Consider the following 15256-nt stretch of genomic DNA (forward strand, 5'->3'; position numbering starts at 1 on the left):
GAGAGAGAGAGAGAGAGAGAGAGAGAGAGAGAGAGAGAGAGAGAGAGAGAGAGAGAGAGAGAGAGAGAGAGAATGTTGTAATAGAATGTTTTACGTACGTAAATGTAAATTTTAAACAAAAAAAATATGATAGGTTACAACATGTATACTCTTCAGACTTTTAAAACCTTCCCTTTAACTTAATGCATACTAAACTAAAACAGGCACAAATATTAAAATGTTAGAATATTAAAGTAAAAAATAAAGATTGTTACTGTACTCACCACGAAAGAAGTTGAAGAAAAACTTGAATGATGATGGCGATGAATTTGCTGCACAGTAGAAATGATGATGATGAAGCTGATGATGTCTTCTACTGTGCAGCCAATGATAGTAGTATTTTACGTCTCTTCAGATGGAGGTGTCTTTTCCTGGGACACCTCTTCAACTTCTTCCTGGGAAACTTCTTCAATTTCTTCCGAAGGTGTACTAGCAGGAGGAACTGGCTCTTTTTTGCGAGGCTGGAAGAACATTGTGATCGAAAGTTGCTGCCGCTGCTTCTTTTTTCGCTCTAAGAGCATCCTGTAGGGAGTCAAGTCTTCATTGATTTTGTTGCAGAACTGCATAGAACGAACCATATCCTCGTCCCACTCTTGCAACACTTCTTTCACCTCCTTTATATGGTTGCAAACCTCGGCAAGCCGTTCTAATGTTAAGCCCGTTTCTTCGACTTTTTATTGGGTCTCTTCCTGTGTTTCGCTCTCTTCTTCACTGGCCGATTTCGTCAGGTCTTCTAGGTCTGCGTCAGTTAGCGGCTGGGAATGGCAGTCCAACAACTCATCGACGTCTTCAGTCGTCATGTCGCCAAACCCATCACCTCCCATTATCGCAGCCAACTGCACAGATTTGCGTATTGCAGAGTGTTGGATTTCAGACGGAGTAAATCCCTCGTCGTCGTAAACAATCTGGGGCCACAACTTCTTCCAGCTCGCATTAACGGTTGCAGGTTTCATTTCCTGCAGTGCCTTCTGAATGTTCTGCAGGCACGTGGCTATGGTGTACAGTACTGCCGCCAGTACGCCTTCAAATTAAAATCTTCATCTTCATCTTCTTGGGCAGCATCCACACACGCAACGAGGTCCGCCAAGGTATTCTTCGTGTAGAGGGCCTTGAACGCCCTGATAACCCCCTGGTCCATTGGTTGAATTAATGACGTGGTGTTGGGTGGCAGGAACTCAACCTGAACGCCCTCACGCGACAGGTCAGTTGCATGTCCACCAGCGTTATCCATAAGGAGAAGGATCTTGAATGGCAAGCCCTTCTCTAAGAGATATTGACTGACTTGCAGGATGAAACACTGGTGGAACCAGTTGGAGGTCAGCATCTTCGTAATCCATGCTTTTGGATTATGCATCCAGTACACGGGAAGGAGATTCTTATTTTTATTTTTCAAAGCGCGAGGATTTTCGACTTGTAAATAAGCCCCGGCTTTAGCAAAAATCCAGCAGCATTGCCAAACATCACGAGGGTAACGCGATCCTTGAATGCTTTAAAGCCAGAGGCTTTGGCTTCCTCTTTGAACAGGAAAGTTCGCGACGGCATTCTCTTCCAAAACAAGCCGGTCTCATCCATATTAAACACTTGTTCCGGCTTGCATCCACCTTCGGCGATAATATTCTTGAACGTCTCGTTCACGTAAGTTTCAGCAGCTGCAGTGTCAGCGGAAGCAGCCTCGCCATGCAGGGAAACGCTTTTCAGGGTGAAGCGTTTCTGAAACTTCGCGAACCATCCTTTGCTGGCGGAAAAACGTTGTTTCTGACGCTGGGAATCAGTGGATGTCCCTGGCTGAGGTTCATGTACATCATCATCTTCTTCAGCATGGTCGCCATCATCGTCTTGAGGTTCCTTTGCCGCAAAACTCTCATACAAGCTCAAAGCCTTGGTTTGGATGGTGTTCGTATCCAAGGCTATGTTCTTCTTCCGGCAGTCGGCAATCCACACTGCTAAAGCACCTTCCATGCGTACGATCGTTTTATTACGCTTGGTAACGACTCGCTTCGCTGATCTGCTAAAGATGATGGTAGCCGTCTTTCTAATGTTCGCCTCGTCCTTCTTGATATAGCGAACGGTGGATTCGTTGACTCCAAAATGGCGGGCTGCGGCCCGCGTAACTTCTACAGTCTTTTAACATATCGAGAATCGTCACCTTCTCAGCAATCGTCATCATCTTTCGGTGGCGTTTAGGCTCACTACCAGCCTTAGTAGAAGCAGAACGCTTGGGAGGCATTGTACAGTAGGGTTTAACAGAAAGTTCAACAAAAAGTTCAACTTAAAACAGTCACGCACAGCACATATTAAAGTTCACAATAACTTAACAACATCTACACAGCGATACGGCAGGAGACAAAGTGACCGCGAAAAGATGCTGGAAGTTGGAGATGCGGGCAAAACACCAATCACAGGCTAGATTACAAAACTTGGGTTCTGATTCGTCCTCTATCAGCGCTTGAACCAATCACAATCCGTCTTATATGCTACGTAGGTTACCAATTCAAAGTACAAGGTACCCTACGTATACAGTAATAATAATAATAATAAATAATGATGATAATAATAATAATAATAATAATAATAATAATAATGATAATAATAATAATGATAATAATAATAATAATTTTAATAACAATAACAACAACAACAACAATAATAATAATAATAATAATAATAATAGAGCTTTACGTACGCTATTTTACGCTTGTTTTGTTGTAGGATATGTCTCTCTCTCTCTCTCTCTCTCTCTCTCTCTCCTCTCTCTCTCTCTCTCTCTCTCTCTCTCCTCTCTCTCTCTAGTACGCTTATTCGAGATGTGATTTTTGCAACAAAGAATATTATTGGATGCAGCACTACGTACGTATACATACAAAAGATTCATGGAAAAGATGCACATCCATTACATTTGTAGTACAGTAGTAGCCATCAGCAGCCTTACACCATTCTAATATGGTATGACTGCATCTGATTTGCGTTTCATGTTCGATATAATTTTACTACGTACTGTATACAGTACTGAATTATCGTATGATCACATTCTCTTTTCGTGTTTTATTTCTTTATGTACCGAATTATATGTCATATGTAATGCAATGAACAATCAGTAAGAGCAGATATTACTAATTACAGTATTAATGGAATTACAGGTGACGAAATATCGTATTTGGGGTCTTCAGATATTGCGGTATTTACGAAATTTCCGGAAAATCCGCGATGTTTATATATATGGGTTATGAAAAATACCCGCGAAGTGGTGAATCTGCGATGGTCGAACCGCGAAGTAGCGAGGGCTCACTGTACAAGCAAAAATGACAAATTCGTAGATAATTTGTATTTTTCCTAACTATACGAAACCTTAGCTATTTAATATGGGTAATTACTTTCGGCGTAGCTGAAATGACGAGCCATTAGATTTTTAATGATTGTTTACTACCCCACCGCTAGTTAGGGGAGGGGTAGCTTGCTAAACCCCCCCCCCCAACACACACACACACACACACCTGTGATTTAGCTCACTTTGCTTAGAGGTAGGGCTTTCACGGGGGACAGAGCTGGCGGGCAAGTTTGATTAAATAGCTAAGGTTTGTATAGTTAGGAAAAATACAAATTACCTACAAATTTTTCATTTGTTCCGTAACTGAAATACAAACCACGCTATTTAATATGGGTGACTCAACCCTTAGGTAGGGTGGTAAGTCCCAGCCATTACTGGCTTTTGGCTTTTTGCCCGGGGACTCAGTATCTGAGGGTGTTGATACTCAACGATAAGGAGTCCCTGCACCTCGCTAGCACCTTGCTCTGCAAGGGCTGCGGCCTACATAAGCTGTGTGTGGAGGAATGAAGTGTGACTCATCCTAGGAGGTTGACCTGAAGTTCTTTAGATGGAACTTAAGGCTAGGACTCTCCCAATACCACCTCGTCAGGGTATGGGGACGTGACAGTATTAGCTTAATACTAGGAACACAAGGGAACATGGTTTACCTGCAGTGGTTTGAGGTCAGCTGTGCAGAGAACCCAGGGTGCTGCTTTCCCCAAGAGAGGGGAGGATGAAGAAAAGACATACCTTTTCATTCATGCAGACTAAAACCGGGTAACAATGCCCTCATCCCTCTGCTACTTGTCCATTAAGGAGCCTGAGGTTTAAACCAGCTGTTGTGCAGCCACCACAGGGCCGATAGAGAACGTACCAAGCCTCCTGTAGGTCACGTCTTGCAGGTAGTGGGCTGTGAAGGTTGTCTGACGCTTCCACACCCCTGCTTGTAGAACCTGCGTCACTGAGTAGTTCTCTTTGAAGTCCAGGGACGTAGCTATGCCCCTGACATCATGTGATCTAGGGCGACGTGACGGAGGAGGGTCGGGATTCAGGGAATGAAGGATTACCCTACTAATCCAAGCTGAGATGGTATTCTTGGTGACCCTCCTCTTTGTCCTTCAAGTCCTTACAAACAATGCTTGCACTTGAGGACGAATTGCAGCTGTTCTCTTAAGATAAAGCCTCAGACTCCTTACTGGGAGCAGGAGATGGTCTGGGTCATCTATTACGGAACGAAGACTCGAAATCCGGAAAGAGTCAAACCGGGGGTCTGGCACTCCCGGATTCTGAGTCTTAGCAACAAACTCAGGGACGAATCTGAACGTTACCTCCCCCCATCCCCTTGAATGGGCGATGTCATACGAGAGACCATGCAGTTCCCCAACTCATTTGGCCGAAGCCAACGCAAGTAGGAACACCGTCTTCCAAGTCAGGTGGCGATCTGAAGCCTGGCGTAATGGTTCAAAGGGAGGTCTCTTAAGAGACCTGAGAACTCGAACCACATTCCATGGAGGAGGTCTAACTTCCAACTGAGGGCAGGTAAGTTCATAACTTTGTATGAGTAAGGAAAGTTCTAGCAAAGAAGAAATGTCCAATCCTTTGAGCCTAAAGGCGAGACTTAAGGCTGAGCGATAGCCTTTCACTGCCGAGACTGAAAGGCGCATTCCTTCTCGCAAATACACGAAGAACTCCGCTATTGCTGGAATAGTGGCATCGAGTGGAGAGATACCCCTTCCACGACACCAACCACAAAAAACTCTCCACTTTGCCTGGTAGACCCCTGCGGATGACCTTCGCAGGTGTCCAGACATCCTTTCCGCAACTTGTTGTGAAAATCCTCTCTCTGCGAGGAGATGCTGGATAGTCTCCAGGCGTGAAGCCGAAGCGAAGCTACGGCTTCGTGAAAGATGTTGGCGTGTGGTTGTTTGAGTAGCTCGCGTCGTGGAGGGAGTTCTCTCGGGACCTCCGTCAGGAGTTGCAGAAGTTCTGGAAACCATTCCACGTGATGCCATAGCGGAGCTATCAGGGTCATCGAGAGATTGACCGATGTTCTGGTCTTGTTGAGCACCCTCCTCGTCAGACAGAACAGGGGAAAGGCGTAAACGTCGATGTTGTCCCACAGTTGTTGGAAGGCATCTTGCCAGAGTGCCTTGGGGTCCGGGACTGGGGAGCAGTACAGCGGGAGCTTGAAGTTCAACGCTGTAGCAAACAGATACACAGTCGGGGAACCCCACAAAGTCAGGACTTTGTTGGCTACTAGATGATCCAAAGACCACTCGGTACTCACTATCTGAGACGCTCTGCTCAGACTGTCGGCGAGCACATTCCTTTTGCCTGGAATGAAGCGAGCCGATAGTGGAATCGAGTGGACTTCGGTCCATCTCAGTATCTCTACTGCAAGATGGGATAGCTGCTCCGAAAAGGTGCCTCCCTGCTTGTTGATGTAAGCCACTGATGTGGTGTTGTCGCTCATCACCATCACAGAGTGACCCGACAGGTATTGTTGAAACTGTTGAAGGGCCAGGAATACGGCCTTCATTTCTAGCAGGTTTATATGGAGGCACTTTTTTTATTCTGACCACAGGCCTGAGGTCCTGTGGTTCAGAACGTGGGCCCACCACCCTTTCTTTGAGGCGTCCAAGAACAGCATCAAATCCGGGGGGAGGACGAGAAGATCCACTCCCTTTCGTAGGTTCTCATCTGTCACCCACCACTGAAGGTCCGTCCGTTCCGCGGGGCCCATAGGGACGATGACGTCCGGGGAATCGTGTCCTTGATTCCACCGAGACTTGAGTCGCCATTGCAGAGATCCCATTTTGAGGCGACCATTGGGAACTAGACGGACCAAGGACGAGAGGTGACCGAGAAGACGTAACCACGATTGGGCTGGGAGTTCGTCTCGTCTGAGGAAAGGACTTGCGACCCTCATCAGCCTTGCTATCCTGTCGTCTGATGGGAAGGCTTTGCGGAGATTGGTGTCTAAGATCATGTCTAGATATACCAGTCTTTGAGTAAGAAGCAGAGACAGAGAGGACTTCTCGAGATTTACCATGATCCCCAGATCTTGGCAAAGTCCGAGAAGTTTGTCTCGGTGTCGACTCCGAGTCTGCTAGGATCAGCCAGTCGTCCAGATAACGGAGGAGACGGATGCCGATCCTGTGTGCCCACGATGATATCAGGGTGAAAACTTTGGTGAAAACCTGGGGTGCTGTGGAGAGACCGAAACACAGCACCTTGAACTGGTAGATCTTGTTGTCTAGGCTAAATCTTGAGTACTTCCTTGAAGATGGATGGACTGGGATCTGGAAGTACGCGTCCTTCAGATCCAGTGTACACATGAAGTCTTTGGGTCTCACTGCGAGTCTGACTGTGTCTGCCGTCTCCATACTGAACGGGGTCTGCTTAACAAAACTGTTCAGGGCTGAGAGGTTGATGACTGGTCTCCAGCCTCCAGACGCCTTCCTTACAGGAAAGAGTTAACTGAAGAAGCCGGGGGAGCCGTCGACGACCTTCTGGAGAGCGCCCTTCTTCAACATGGTTTCGACTTCTGCCCGAAGGGCTTGCCCCCTTTCCGATCCCATGGCAAGGGAGCTCAATGACACTGGATCCGCTGTCAGGGGAGGTAGAGATGTTGTGAACGGGACGCGATATCCTTGACTGATTACAGAAATCGTCCAGGCATCGGCCCCGAGTTGCTGCCACCTGATCACGCAACTTTGTAGGCATCCCCCACTGGTGGACATGCGGGGGGACTGCCAATCCTAGCGTTTGCGGCCTCGGCCACTTCCTCTAGGATTTTTCCCTCCCCTGGAGGACTTCTTGCCTTTCCTGTTCTTGACAGAAAAGGGCTTCGACACCATTGTCTTTGCTGCCACTGCCGGTTTCGTTGTCTTGGACGGACGAGGTTGTTGGGGTGCTGGAGGTGGTTTATAGGGCTTCGATGTAAGAGCCCTATGTAGGAGAGTCTCCTGGTTGGACTTCCTCCACCTCTCAGCTGCCTGTTCCACGTCTTTCGGCTTAAACAAGTTCCTCCCCGAGATGGAGGAATGTCTGAGTCTGCTGACCTCGGTGCTGGGGACCTTCACGTGAAATCTCTCAGACACCGCATCACGACGCTTCAAGATGGAATTAGCCCACAAGTTCGTGACTTGGTGGGCTAGAAACTCGATGGTACGCGTGCCTGACAGAAGGAAGGTCTCCAAGGCCTTCCTGGTACTCTCCTTGGACAGGTCCTCGGATCGTAACAGGATGCCGAGAGACCCCAGCCAGATATCCAGCCACGAAGTTGCCTGCATGGCACACTTCGCTACCTTCTCCTGACTGAGGATCTCCAAGGCCAAGAAAGACACTTGCCGGCTGGTGAGTCTCTCTAGAAGGAATCCCCTGGTAAGCTCTTTCACAGAGTGGTGTAATGGAAGAGCTAAACAAGACTCCTCCATGACCTCAAAGTACCTCCTCTGATGGACATGAGGAGGCGGGAGGAGTTTGTTGCCGGCGCTGGCACGGCTGGAGGAGGCAAGCTCGGAGAGCTGGCCCTCAACCTCATCTCTGGCACTCTTGACCCCTTGGGACCAAGGCAAAGCCGCACTGGCCTTAGGGGGTTTCTGAGTGCCAAAGACTCGGTCCAGGACCGTGTCCTTGCCCTCTCGAGGGGGAATCTCAGGATCCGAGAACCCGTTGAGATTCCTCATCAGAGTCAGAACTTGCCAGAACGCATGTTCCGATTCCTGTAGCTCTCCTCCTGTAGGGCTAGCAGCAAAGTCTCCTGTCCCCAAAGGCTCCTCATGGGGGGACTCGTGGACGTTCTCCGCGGGTTTAGCTGGCTCTGGTCTCATCCTCGAGGACGACTTAGGAACAGTCTTAGAGTCCTTCGACTCCCTCCTGGGAGGGATACAGGACTCCAACAGCAATGGCGGGAGGCTCTTCTCCACCCCTACCTGAGAAGACTTCTCTATGCGAGGTGGGGTTTCTCCCATTGGTGCGATGGGAGAACGCCTCACCTCACGAGAATCCCAAGGACGGGAAATCTTCGTCCGAAGGGGAAGCAGAGAAAGTCTGGGGGGGGAGGGAGCCTTCCTCAAAGACTTCCGAGGAGCCAGCTTAACCCTTGGGGAAGTCACCACGATGTCTACTCCTCTCTTCCTCTTCAGGGGGGTCGGTACTGCCGCTGATTTGAGGCCCAACTCAGAGAAGGCAGGCTTAAAGGCCTACACGACAGCCCTGACAAGGGACCCAAACCATGGCTGCTTACTGACAGCGGCGCTGTCAGAGACTCCCTCTAGAGGGAAGGGGATCGTTCGATCCCAAGGAGTAGAAACCACAACAGGGTCTTCCTGAAAAGAAGAAGGGGAAGAATGCAATTTCCTGGACCTATCCGGTGTTCTCCCGCCCTCAGGCAAGCGCGCTGGTCTGCGCTTGCGGGAGGGGGGGAACGTGAAGGAGACGACCTGGTTGCTCGCGGTCCTGCCGCCTCGCGCGTGGGATCGCGCTGGAATCCCACTGCGAATCGCGCGATATATTCTCATCTGGTTCGTGCGCGTGTGCATGTGGACGCGCAGGGGTGATGGCGAGGGTGCGCGTGGGCGAGCGATGGCGCGCAGGCGAGCGATAATGCGCGGGCGAGCGATGGCGCGCTGGCGAGTGATGGCGCATGGGCAAGCGATGGTGCGCAGGCAAGGGAGCGCGTTAACGCGCTGGCGAGCAGGAGATGGAGCACGCAGGGGCGATAAAGCGCGTGGGCGCGTAGGTAATCGATGGCGCGCAGTGGCGCGTTCTGGAGAAAGCCGTGGGCGCGTAGGTAATCGATGGCGCGCAGTGGCGCGTTCTGGAGAAAGCCGAGGGCGCGCAGCAAGTTGAACAAGCGTTCGCGCGCGTAGAGGCGATTGCACGCGAGCGCGTGGACGCGCAGGATGCTTCTGAGCCCGTGAGGGTGAAAGTGTTGGGCGCGCGCGCAGGGGAAATCTCCCTTGCGCGCGGGCGCGCACATCTACGATGGGCAAACGGGCGGTGCGCGCGAGGGCGCGCGTTGGTGACTGCGCCCGATGGCGCGTAGGAGAATGCTGGTGAGCCGGAGGGGTCTGATGGCGCGCCGGTGTCTGTTGGCGCGCAGGAGATCGCTGGCGAGCAGGGGAAGATGGTATCTTCCCTCCTGCGCCCAGATCTGAAGATCGTGGGCGCACGGGCGAACGTTAGCGCGCAGGAGAGCGCTGGCACATAAGAGATCTAGGGCGCGCATCAGGATACGGACGCGCAGTGGCGCGCTGGCAAGCAGAAGAGCGCTGGCGCACAGGGGATCGACGGCGCGCAGGTGAGCACTGGCGCGAAGTCTCAGGAACAGGTGCTCGCTGGTGCGTTGTCTCCGGGTCAGCAACTGTTGAGCGTTTGCGCGCAATAGCGCACTGACGAGCAGGAGAACGTTGCCGCGCAAGTGATACCTGGCGCTTAAGGGACTTTGCCACAATGTGAGCAAGTCCCTTTTGCCCCGAAGGGACCGTGGCCTGCTTAATTACAGGATGCGTGGGCGCCCACAGCGCGTCAGCAGCTAGGAAGGGCGACGGCAGGTCAGCAGGTCTGGCAGGAGTAGGAGATCGCGAACGATCAGCGGACAGGTCTAGGGATGTAGCTGGAAGGGCAGGTGAACGGCGACGAGGTTCCTCTGCGGCGGACTGCGGCGAAGACGAGCCGAAGAGGCACCTCCTAACACCCTTGTGAGGTGAAGGAAGGCCTCTACGGCGGAGGGGAAGGCGGGCCTTACGCCTTATACGCCCTCTGGGGGCAGCAGGTAGACCGTCGGCACTCCTCCGAAGAGGAGTCTCTGTCAGTGAACTACCCCGAGGGGGAGAATCACCTGCAGGAGAGACCGTTGGACTTAGTTCCTCCCTCGAAGGATGATCGGAAGGGGAAGCTAAGCCTTCAGCTACATCAGCAACAGGAGCAGAGGTTTGAGATAACTCGTCAGAAGCCTCTGCCACAACAACGTCAACGATAGACAGAGGATCAACCTCTGCTAACGTCGGCGACTGTTTGACAGCTGTCCCTAACCTGATTATGTCAAACAGGGCTTCCTTGGAGGGCGAGCCCTGAAGCCCCAAGGAAGCCCAAAGCTGTAACAAATCATCATTAGCAACATTAGAAATTAAATCCTCCCCCGGGGAAGGAGGAGGAGCTTCCTCGCTATGGGAGGCAATTCCCTCTCCCAAACCCCGAGATCGGTCAACAGAAATGCGGCCTACGCTACCACTCGCCAGCCTCTCGGAAGAAGCCGATCGAGTGGGAGCTTCGGAGGAGGTTTGGGCTACGGAAGAAGAGTCCTTGGGGTTTTCTCTCTTCAAGGACGCCCTTTAAGGAGAAATATCCCGTTTAGACTTCTTCCGGCGCCGGGAAAACCTCTCCCACTGGGAGGTAGACCACTCCCTGCACTCACCACATACTTTATCTCTGTCACACCGTTGGCCCCTACAAAAAGGACATAAGGTGTGTGGATCTGTATCGACCGCAGACATATAAGTCCCACAAGGGCAGTCAGGTAAGCCGAGACACTTCCGCATCGCAGAGGCCACAACTTACAAACACACTGTCAAAAAGAAATAGCAAACAAAGATTAATGGCTGTCAGTGTAGGCGAGGGTGATAGGAGACACGTCTGTCTAGCACCCGAGCCGATAGCAAAGTGGGCTCAGCACAGGTGTGTGTGTGAGGGGGGGTAGTAAACCCTCGTTAAAATTCTAATGGCTCGTCATTTCAGCTATGCCGAAAGTAATTACCCATATATAATAGCGTGGTTTGTATTTCAGTTACGGAACAAATCCCGTTTGGACTTCTTCTTCCGGCGCCGAGAAAACCTCTCCCACTGGGGGCAGACCACTCCCTACACTCACCACATACGTTAACACTATCACACCGTTGGCTCCTACAATGAGGACACAAGGTGTGGGGATCCGTGTCGACCGCCGACATAAATGTGCCACAAGGGCGGTCAGGTAAACCAGGACACTTACGCATGATGGCAGAGGCCAACTTCACAAACACTCTGGAAAAAGAAAAAGCAAATAAAGATTAATAATGGCTGATCAACAAAAGCGAGGGTGAAAGCGGACACGTCCGACCGTCGCCCGAGCCGATAGCAAAGTGAGCTAAATCACAGGTGTGTGTGTGTGGGGGGGGGGGTAGCAAGCTACCCCTCCCTACCCCCCCGCTAACTAGCGGTGGGGTAGTAAACCCTCGTTAAAAATCTAATGGCTCGTCATTTCAGCTACGCCAAAAGTAATTACCCATATTAAATAACGCGGTTTGTATTTCAGTTACGGAACAACTGGAATTTGCTCTAAGAAATGGAGGAGTGCTGTCTAGTTTGGCATTTTTCTCTATATGTATGTTTAATAGGGGCTGGGACAAAATAACTTACGTATCCGTCGATAAAAATGTGAAGCGTTTTTCACTGTAAGTCCATTTTTTACGTCCTGGAGATTGATGGTGAGTTATTGCACGGGCGTTAGTTCCAATCGGTTTGGGGAGCTTTCTGTATATTTACAAGGACGTAGCTGTCAGGTGGTCTTTTTTTAAATCAATTAACAGCTTACAAGTACTTCCTCATAAGTTCCCGGATGTTGTTCTACAACAGCCATTTTTATTCCACCTTCCCCTTCAGTTTCAACTTCACCACCATCACAAAAAGATATCTCCATGAGGGAACTTAAGGGAAGTACATCAATCTATTTTGAAATTTAGGGTAATTTCATTTATGTCGGCAATTGATTATGATGGAAATGCTCTCTGTTCAGTGTATAGGTATTATTACTCATGTGAAATTAAAAATTAACTTCGAAATAATGATGCATATTTTTTAAAAGCTCACTATGTTATCCATCAAAGGTTAAAGTGTCCGAAGTGCAGTGCAATTCTGACTTAGTTTTCAGGGAAGACCAGCAAATTTACTGCAACACTTCTGTAAAGATTGCCAAGACAAAAAGAAAAAATGTAGGTGTCTATCATAAGGTAATGAATTATTCATGATTTACTTTATCTTAATGTAAGGATTTATTTGTGATTTACTTTTAGCTTGTGACATGGGAAGGTGGTAAGCCCCGGGCTAGGAGTTGTGACCTGGGAAGGGGGGCCACCCCAGCTAAGGGTTGTGACCTGGGAACTGTTAGGTAAGGTGGGTTTGTTAGGTTCTGTATCCCTTTACAAATCTCAAGTGTTAGATAATCCCGTTTTTTCTTGTTTTTGCACACCCAAATTTCTAGTCAAATACATGAACCATATATTTTTCCAACTGCTTATCATGTGTTTATTTTGCATTTCTGACCATTATCGTTACTTCAAATCGCTCGTTTACGACATTTCCCGGTATTTGTTTACAAGAGCACGCTCTCCATTTACTCCAAAATTGTGCTTTCCTGCCGCTCTCCTCTTTTTGTACAGTAATTAACCCTTTTACCCCCAGGCTATTTGGAAATTTCCAACCCTTAACCCCCAGGGGGTTATTTTTTCCCCAGCACATTTTGCAGTATATTTTTTTTTAAATTGCTCTAACAGCCTTAATTTTTGTCATAGAGAGGTCAGGTTGGTCTCATTCTCTTGGAAAATGCCCGAATTTTCTCAAAAAATTATCAAAAATATGAAAAAAAAAAAATAATTATAGCATTTTTTTGCAAGGACGTACCGGTACGTTCATGGGGGTAAAGGGATGGCTTTTGTGAAACGTACCAGTACGTCCTTTGGGGGTAAAAGGGTTAAGAGGTTCTTCGAATGCTGGGAAAGCAAAATATTAGCAAGAAATGTTGCGGGAGGGGGGTTGGAGGAGTTACTATGCGACCTGGAATTGACATCTTCAACATAGTCAATCAAAGAGAAGTTTGTGGCGTCACCGGACATTTGATTTATAATCAAATTTAATTAAAAATGGATCAATTACTCAAAAAGTATCACTATTTGTGAATTGTATATTTTATTTGGTAATGCTTGACAATAAATCTTATTTTTTTAAAGAAACTTTTTACGAAAAAAGACTATTTTTGCAGCGTATGAGACTAACTGTTTTCATTGGCGGGAAATTAGCAGGCATCCTTAGGCAGTGGTTAATAGATGGCGTTAATGTAGCAAAATGTCGTCTGGGAAAACTTGTCATTCTCAAAATGGTTTCTTTAAAAATACACTTCAATATGATTCATATAATATACTGTATTTACCAAATATGAAATATACATTTCACAAATAGTGACACTTTTGAGTAATTACTCCATTTTTAATTTAGTATCTATTTTGAATATATACTAAATGTACGCTGACGTCACAAGCTTCTCTTTGGTTGACTATGTTGGCGATGTCGGTTCCAGGTCGCTTAGTACCTTCTCCGCCAACCCCTCCACCTTTCTCCCCAACACCCCCCCCCCCCCAACATATCTTGCTATTTTTTTCTTTCCCACCATTTAAAGAACCTGCAAATTACTATACAAAATGAGGAGAGCTGCAGGACTGTATAATATTGGAGTAAATGGAGAGTGTGCTCTTGTAAACAAATACCCATTTCCCCACCCTAAAAAACCCGATTTCCCACTCATGTTCCCTATAATTGTCTTTATAAAAGGGGGTCCAAAAACTCATGAACAGGTGGTTTGCCCCAATAATCATGGTCATAAATACATAAAACACAAGAAAGTGAGTAGGGAAAATGTATGGTTCATGTATTTGGCTAGAAATCTATGTATCGTAAATTTACCACATACGTTTATTATCCATAGAACATAGGACACTATAGAGTTCTCACATAATGGGTGCAGATCCCCCCCCCCCCAATAAGTACACGAAAACATAGATAAAGTTAGGTGTCGTTATTTAGGGTTAGACCATAATTGTGTTTAAACAAAATAAGATTTAATTTACCCAATGTCTGAACCAACAGTGTCCCCCGGTCTACAAATGTCGCCACAGTTTTGCTCTTACCAGATTCAACTTCTCTAAAAACTTAAGCTCGGGACTAAAAGCTGAGTTTACTGAGGATATGGCCAGATCACTAGGCTTAGTCACAATCTTTCCTCATAACAATTTGCAGAAGAGGTGCAACAGCAATACGAAACTTGAGATATCTGATGCAAGTACATAATCAGAAGCGGCCCAAAATATGAAAAATGAGCGATCTTTGTTAAAATTCATTGTAATTCAATACAAATTAAACAACTCTATTTTGCTAGGGTAGTGGATCTAAACATTACCTTAAACCAAGGAGTCTAATTGCAGGCCGATTAGGCTACGGATAATTTGAATTTATGTGCTTGTTTAACCTGAACCCTTCCTATATCATCACTTACAACATTGTCATGACGGGCATAGAAGATACTGATGTTTTAATAGTGCCTCCAATGTGCAATATCAACGTTGTCTAAACATACACAACTGCAGACGAGCATTGTTGTTTACCTGCGTAGTGGCGCAGAAATAAAGTTGACATTCGGGATGCGTATTCTTAATTTGAAAACAACTAATATAAATAAAATAAATAAGAATAAAAATAAAAATATAGAAAATATAAAACTATAAATATAAATTACTTGCAACGCATAGTACATTTGATACTTCCCCATCTCTGATAAGTATGATGGGATCATAGGAAATATTTTCCTTAATATTGGGTTGCTGGAAATGTGAACTTTTACATTTTTCTTTAAATTAACTTTTTGCAATGGGTTGTCTTAATTCCTGTATTCTTATAGCTAGACTAACGGTTCCGTGATAATAAAATATTATTACTAGGGTTTGATGCTTATGGAGGTGTAGACACAAATTGTATTTTCTTTTTCTTTTCTTTACATTAAGATAGCTGTTTTTAGCTCCTAAATTACATGTTACATTGCACAAGTTAGTAAGATTAAGAGGTTATTTTTGCACTTGGAGAATTAGTAATGTTACTTCATTG

At 47.3% G+C, this 15256-nt stretch overlaps 1 protein-coding gene across 3 annotated transcripts in view; it reads right to left on the reverse strand.

Annotated features, from left to right (window-relative positions):
• SCAP (SREBP cleavage activating protein) overlaps nt 1-14783 on the reverse strand; it is a 305057-nt gene extending 290274 nt beyond the window's left edge. Inside the window, exon 1 of one of the 3 annotated variants that reach the window (XM_068346119.1) lies at nt 14652-14783. The gene's annotated coding sequence lies outside the window, so the exon portion shown is untranslated. Of the gene's footprint in view, nt 1-14226; nt 14249-14555 lie in introns of those variants that run through there. The other 2 variants (XM_068346120.1, XM_068346122.1) reach the window with 2 other exon arrangements.
• Nucleotides 14784-15256: the final 473 nt, after the last annotated feature.

Source organism: Palaemon carinicauda, chromosome 22, assembly GCF_036898095.1.
Source record: "Palaemon carinicauda isolate YSFRI2023 chromosome 22, ASM3689809v2, whole genome shotgun sequence".
NCBI classification, from domain to species: Eukaryota; Metazoa; Arthropoda; class Malacostraca; order Decapoda; family Palaemonidae; genus Palaemon; species Palaemon carinicauda.